Source organism: Lolium rigidum, chromosome 5, assembly GCF_022539505.1.
Source record: "Lolium rigidum isolate FL_2022 chromosome 5, APGP_CSIRO_Lrig_0.1, whole genome shotgun sequence".
In the NCBI taxonomy this organism is placed as follows: Eukaryota; Viridiplantae; Streptophyta; class Magnoliopsida; order Poales; family Poaceae; genus Lolium; species Lolium rigidum.
The window spans coordinates 247,712,031-247,719,679 of NC_061512.1; the positions used below are offsets into that span (position 1 = coordinate 247,712,031).

A 7,649-nucleotide genomic window follows, 5' to 3' on the forward strand; every position below is an offset into this window, starting at 1 on the left:
GGAGTGTTAATGCTTTGCTCCGGTACTCTATTAAAAGGAGTACCTTAATATCCAGTAGTTTCCCTTGAGGCCCGGCTGCCACCGGCTGGTAGGACAAAAGATGTTGTGCAAGTTTCTCATTGCGAGCACGTACGACTATAATTGGAACACATGCCTATTGATTGATTAGTACTTGGACACCGTTTTATTATTATCTGCAAAAGCCCTGCTATGATTGTTACATGAGTTTCTCTCATCCATGCAACGCCCGTCATCCGTCCCCGTGCCTACGATATTTTAATCCTGCTTGTTTACTAAAATCACTACTGCTGTCTTTGTTACTCTGCTACTCGTTATTTCACTACTGCTACTACTATAAAACTCGTTACTATCGATAAACTCTTGCGAGCAAGTCTCGTTTCCGAGTGCAGCTGAATTGACAACTCCGCTGTTAAGGCTTTCAAGTATTCTTTGTCTCCCCTTGTGTCGAATCAATAAATTGGGTAATACTTCCCTCGAAGACTGTTGCGATCCCCTATACTTGTGGGTCATCAGACGTCGCTTCGGCAGTTTGCGCCACATTAATGGCGAAGGCTCGTTTGTCGAGTGGCCGCCGCCCACCTCTGCCAACGAAGTTATGGTGATGCCATGTGTCCGTGCCCCTCGGCTGCCTCCAGTGTATAAAGACGGGGCGCCCTCGTCTCATCTCCTCCCACACAAACCCTAGCCGCCGCACAACCTCCACCGTAGCCACCAACTTTGCTACGATGAGCAGCGCCGACGGTGACCAGGCTACTCCGCCTCCACCTCCGTCTCCACCTCCCCCGATCGACAACAGTGACTCGTTTGACAATGACAACGAAGATAGCGCGGATGACGTTACCGACTTGGCTAGAGGCAGAGGAGGATCGCGCGGCGTTCACCGCGGAGCAGGAGGCGGCTGCCACAGAGGATGACTCCCCCGAATTCTATTGTTCCTCTGACGACGGGCCTGGCCCGGAGGAGAAGGCGGAGGAGAAGAGGGCTTTAGTAGAGTCATTCGAGACGCTCAAGAAGGCCGAGGATGCCGCCAACGAGGCGCTGCAGCGGCGCCTGCTAGAGGACACGGTGTCCCACCGAGCTCTAGCGGTCGCACAGTGGACGAAGCTGAGGAGGGAGGGAGGCAACGACGGGGCTGAACCATCGGGCTGCAAGTAGCCTAGGGCTTGTTTCCCCTTTATTTCTTGAATGAAAATAGTGTGCTTAAACAATATGTGCCATGATACCTTTGATCTGGATTACAGATTGTAGTATGATAAGCTTTTTCCCTAGTAGATCTAGGTTTAATCGAACCTTGGAAAGCACTGCTAAAATGGTGAACTCTACAAGACTTTCTAGTTAATTTGATTTTATGTTTACCGAACCTATCTAGTTTATTTTTAAGGGGTTTGTGTTCAATGATGGAAATAGGGCAGGGTTAAGATTTCTCCCGCAGCCATGCATACATATATATATATAATTGAAGTGAACATGTGTAACAAATAAAATAGAGATAATAGATTTGCGAGGAGCACATCCGTAAATATTTTTGCCTCTAAAGCCAGAGGTGACAAGAGCTTCTTGGTCCAACCACTGTCCTCACAGCCTTGAGCAACAACAGTTATTAAGCATATGAATACTCACCAAAGCATTTATGCTAGATGATTGTGCTATTATCCCGAATGATTCACTAAACATGTACCATTAGTTTCCCCTTTCTGCTACTGAGGTTTCGCGGTACCATTAGTTTTGGTTCCCTTCTGTAATCTGTAATTATAATAACGAGTCTGTGGTATTGTGTTATGTAATATTTCCTTATCTTTTATGCTGCACAGACCGCCTCTAGGTAAAATTTGTAGAGCCAGGATACAAGTAGGGGAACTAGTCTATGAGGTTCGGATAAGAGGATAATCATAACACGCTGATTAGGGCTGCAAGCGGCAGGGAAAGTGGGGCAGGTTCTATTCCGATTAGGACAATTTGTTCAGAGTTATGTCAAGGACCGTAGCACAGTTTCCTACTTACTATGCAATGTTGATTTTCTGAGATGGCACTAGTTCCTGAACTAACTAAGCACTACCATATACTATCAGTCCAAGTGTGTTTCTACTCCTTTGTGGAATATGCCTGGGCCTCATATGCTACTAAACGAGGTGTCCAAAGTAGTAAATGTTTTATTGTGTAAATCAACAACACGAATATGATGATTTCTCCATGATGACAACTGTAATATTAAAAAAGAATTTAAGCATGGAGCATTTCTTACGAGACAGTGTAGATGAACCTTTGGCCAACAATCTTATGTTCTGCTGGAAAATGAATTGCAGGATTCTATCATGGACTCCTCTCCAAATTTCCACCGGCGAGCACCTCATGACACATCAGATTGTCTGAAAACCATTGTTGTGCCCAAGAGTGCGCTTATGCGTCCATCCTTTCTTACTCCAACTCCAAGCCATGGCACCGGAACTTCAAGCGTCGGCTGCTCAACTGGATCACTGGCCAGTGAGAACCCAACAGTAGCCTATTCGAACATGCTCAGAGAAGTTTATACAGCTATTTGAGCGGGAACAGATCAACCGCAGCCTATGAAAGAACCATGACCGTCTTCAAGGAACTTAAACTGCAGCTAGAAGAAACTCCTGCTGATGAGATGCCAGAGCAACATTAGCCAGCCTATTGTGATCAAGATGACCATTCTGCAATCATTTTTTAAGCCCCACCAAAGGGTTCAAGAACTGAACATGGAGTGCCACCAATCATCAGCGCACATGGGGAAAAGTTGTGCATAAGAGCTTGTGGGAAGTGTGGCAGTGAAGTTTTGTAGTTCTTGCACATTCGCTATAATTAATGTGAATTTTTCTGACTCCTAAATGATCCTAAGAACCTAACCAGTATGCTTAGGTATTGTGAGTTCATTTCAAGAGTGTGCTCTCTAAGATTTATGAGAAGAAAATCGCAGATACCCATGATGGGGTGTTTGTGTGATGCCAAGAGGCCACTAGCATGAAAGGATGAATCACTATAACTACTTTAATTTGATTATCCATGGACATAAGAAATTTGGTAGCCGATGTAAGAAATGTGGCATCGAGATTACATTGTGAGTGAAATACATTCAATTAGAGAAACCATGATATATAGGTTTGTCCATGTGACAAGTCTACCAAGTGAAGAAAACGAGCACTATTTTTACAAGGTGACATCTTTTGAATAAAGCTCAAAATTTCAGGACATATATGCCGATCAAATGTATGCATCGACGCATATACTTCTGGTAACCACTAAGCTAACTATAATTGCTTGGCCAGAGCTTATACAAGTCACGAAATACAGGGACAGGGGCACAAAATTCAGTTCCATCGATCCACACTAAAGATTTCCTGGGAGCTTCCACTCCTCGACTTCACCTGAAGATTTTACTCCTAAATTGTTCCCAGAAAACGAAATTATATGGAAGCATCAGTTTTTGTCTGTTACCACTTCCGCTGGATGTAGTCTTAAGTTTTAAAGAAAACTTGGGTGTCTAGAATATTTTTAGTGACCAACATAAGACATATGAGATCCAACGCAAAACAGATAACTTCCGAAGATAAAATATTGTTACACATAAAGGGCAGACCACATAAAAAAATTGTACACAGTGGACATAAAACATGTTGAATTACAGAAGGCAGCATACAAGCCAAGCATCATTGAAGCACCACAGATATTTCAGGATATGTTTGGTTGGACGACACCAATAAAAACACACGTTCATAAGCAAAAACATTGCATGCACGTGGGCACTAGAATAGAAATATTCGGCTATATACATAAGTGCAACTTTGTTTTTGAGAGAGGATGCAAGTGGAGCTTCAAAGCAATTTTGCAAGATTTCGTTCAAATCATGGAAGATGAGGTGGGAGAGATCTTCAGCTCTATACTGGGTCTCCTTTGTCTGCAGCACACAAGCTTTCGATGAGAAAGTGCAAGACAGAAAGAATAACATCATATGGAATTTAGTTGATTGTCTGCAACGAAGCTGACTCTCTTCGCCATCGTAGTGGCGCTCGAACTTTTTTCTGAATGATCCACAGGAATTATCTAGGGGGGACTTTGCATTTTTTAGTTTATATGAGAAAGCTATGCAAGACAGGGACGAACTTAAAAGAAAAGTTTTCAGCTATGTTGTCAACATGTACAACAAGGGCAAGAAGAAATCAATGCCCTCAAGTCTACGAGTGTGTAAAAATGTTGAACATAAGATAAAGAAAAAGGGCACAACTACCTCGACTCTGTCAAACAACAGATGGAGGCTCTCCTGCTGATGTGCCAAGATTCCAGTGCCATGTGTATGATGATTTGGCGTCTCATCAAACGCAGGAGAATGCAAATAGGGGAGCTGCAAATTATACAAGTCAAGCGATGCAAAGAAACAATTAGAAATCCTACAGCATATAAAATATGACTATATTCATTTAAATAACCACGCTCTCTCTACCTATTCCCGGCCACCGTCTTTTGGAGCCCAGCATTCAAAGTTGCTGAGACACCTCCCAAAGACTGGGCACATGTCCAGTGTCATCAGCATTGCTCTGTAATGAAGAAAAAAAGTAACAAATGAAAATTTCACTGAGTGTTGATTGTTGCCTGTAAGTCTCATTGCTCTGTAATGAAAAAAAAAGCAACAAAATAAAAATCTCATGTGGAAGGATTATCGTAAATAAAAATTCAGGTTTGCAAAAGGATTTGGATTCCAAACCAGTACGCATTTAATAATAACAGTTCATATTTTAATTATGTACTTTTGCACAGAACCTAGCATGCCCACTAGCACAAGGTTGGAGATACCATTGCAGCCAACAAATAAGAAATTATGCAAAAAAAAAAAACTATCACAAGCTTCATTTTTTACAGCAACAATATTATGGCGAGTAAAACTGAACAATTGCGAACCAGAAATGATGAACAATGGGAAAGAAAAGACTGGCACTTACTCATCCAAATTGGTTGAAATAGGGTGGTGCTGAAGAATATCGCGGGAAAATACAGTAGCCAGCGCCAGTCAAGGGTTACGTACCACTGAAATCAGCAAGGAAGCACACTGACACAGCTACATGATGAAAAATGGAAATTACATCTCGGAAGCAGCCTCTCACCACAGTTGGGATGATTTAAATCACAAACAATAATTACGACGCAGCTCTGGTGCCACATAATAAAAAAATATCCAGAAAAATGTGACTGAAAACATAACCATCAGTAATGAAGGAGCCCTAATTGATGTTGATAGTACCAATTGCAAAAATATGGAACATAAAAGGATTGTGGTTTTAACCAAAAGATGGTCATCTCAAATCAAGTACGAACATTAGTTTGACCAGCAAGAACATGATTCATAATGCAACTCGCCATAAATTTCAGTATTCATTCTGATTAAACCCGTTTGAAACTTCGACGCTTTGAGACACTATTAACTGGCGTCATGTAAAAACGAGCTTCTCGGGTTGTTGTAGAACAAATTCTAAATCAACTAATTTACCCTATAAAGTGAGTACCATAGGCTGTAGACTAATAGGTCCACAAATTCTACCTAAACGGAGTATGGTTTCAACCAAAAAATTCTGATGGGATAAGTAAATAACAACAGCAACAAGCCTTGCCATCAAAGCCCACCAAGTAGCTGATGCGGGGCAGTGGGGGCGGGCGGAGCAGTGTTGGGTCCGCCACAGAGGTCGTTCCACCGGTGGCCAGGGAGGATATGTTGACCAAGTGATCTAACCAAGAGAAGAAACATGAAGTCTTGCAACTGAAGCTGTGTCAGTGTGCTTCCTTGCTGATTTCAGAATTGCAGTTATGGTAGTCCTTCAATTGTAACTTGCAGAGTTCTAATCCACCATATCAATCATCAATATTAGAACACGGAACCTAAATTAAAAAGTGCAAAAAATCCTGCACTAAAAAAGTCTCATGATTTAGATTTTAGCTCACCTTAGGCGACAACAGCCTAGCTCGAACACAAACACAAACACTGACAATTTGTTGTCTGCGCAAAATTAGCTCTAGATACTTTCTCTTCGTCTCCAAGTCCATTGCATAATCTGCAAAAAAAATAGCATATTCCCATCTACCTAGCTACAGTCCCATGAGTACTCACCAAAATAGCACATTCACATCTCGTTAATGTTGCAGAAAAATATAAACCAGTAACCTGAATCAGCAATCAATTTTTTCCATACAAAGATTACTCCAGGTTTGAAAGCAGGCTAAAAATAAATGCAGCAAAGACTGACACACTCAGTGTGAGGATCAGTAGCAGTCCACCTCTATGCAATTGAAATAAATCAAACTCGAATTCGCAGCTCCATGAATATTTGGCTAATAAAAACTAAACCAATAAATTACGTGCTGTAATGCAATGGGAGTGGGCAGAGATTTGGGGAACATCTGGAGGTCATGGAAAATTTAGACGGGAACTGCAGGTTTGGGGGAACTCATGTACAGATCGAGGCGATGGTTGATTTCAGCGACTAGAGGAGGTCGGGAACAGTGGGTGCTCAAGAAGAGTGAGGTCGAGGTTAGGTCTCCGTATTGGATTCCAGCCGGCGATGAGGCCCCAGAGGCATACGACGCGTTGGTTCTCCAGCTGGCCTCCTTCTTACTCATGCCCTTCCGATAGAATCCTGCTCCAGAAAATTGTCCCATATAAACAAATCGTGCAAAGAGGAGTGATTTTGCTAGAGGATTCCTCATACCTTAATAGCAGTAGAAGCACACAAGAAGAACCCGCCGCGGTACCCAACACCGAGGCACCGAGCTCAGCAACCACGCCACTCGCCCCTGAAAATCCCCAAGGCGGCGAAACCACCCGCTGCCGCCGAGACGAGGCCACCTGCGTTGAGCCGCACGGCGCAGATGCCTCCCGGCTCCCGCAGCGACGCGCGCCGGCGAGAACCTCCGGCCGCTATTCCCAGCTGTAGCCGTTCGCCGTCCGCCACAATCCCAGGGTGCAGCCGCTCGAAGCTCGCCGCTCGTGCCAATCCCAGGTGTAGACGCTCGCCGCCAGCTGCAATCGCCACTGCGGCCGCTCCCCAATTTCCAGAACTGCCGGCCGCGCACGATTACCTTGAGTGATGGGCTAGCTGGTAGTGGTGGGAAAATAAACAGGCGATGTAAAAAAAGAAACACAAAAATTACATTTGCTTGTGGTGGCGCTGTGCGCCGACGCGCCAGGTGCGATGGAGCCTGTGGCTAGGTTCGGTGAAATAGGTCCGGGAGTAGAATAAACTATTCTGCACCCAGGGTGTCTAATAGAGTTTCTCAGGGCTTATATTGAAACATATCAGCTAGATAATAATTTATTGAAACATTAGTGAAGCTACCAAATTAGAACTTCTCATATATAGGGTAGAGGAAGCTTAGGATTGCAAGATATATAAAACACACACGAAGATTAGCATCAACCATCAGAGGCATCTTGCTCCAAAATGTGCACACAGGATTCTGTGTTGGCTACATCAATCAAACTTCTATATCTGTGATATTTACCATCACAAACACCCAAAATATCATTACTAAGTGCTAATTAAATTACAGACGCTAGTTCTGAATTGAAAACCTGCAGATAGTACCTCTCACAATACTTGTACCAGATGGATCAAGGGCATATT

General features: G+C 43.3%; 1 long non-coding RNA gene across 1 annotated transcript; it reads right to left on the reverse strand.

Annotated features, from left to right (window-relative positions):
- Positions 1-4,031: 4,031 nt before the first annotated feature.
- Positions 4,032-5,705, reverse strand: LOC124658235. The gene is made up of 3 exons (XR_006989084.1): positions 4,977-5,705; positions 4,481-4,574; positions 4,032-4,381 (listed from the first exon to the last, which is right to left on the reverse strand). It is a non-coding gene; the product is annotated as an uncharacterized LOC124658235 (long non-coding RNA).
- Positions 5,706-7,649: the final 1,944 nt, after the last annotated feature.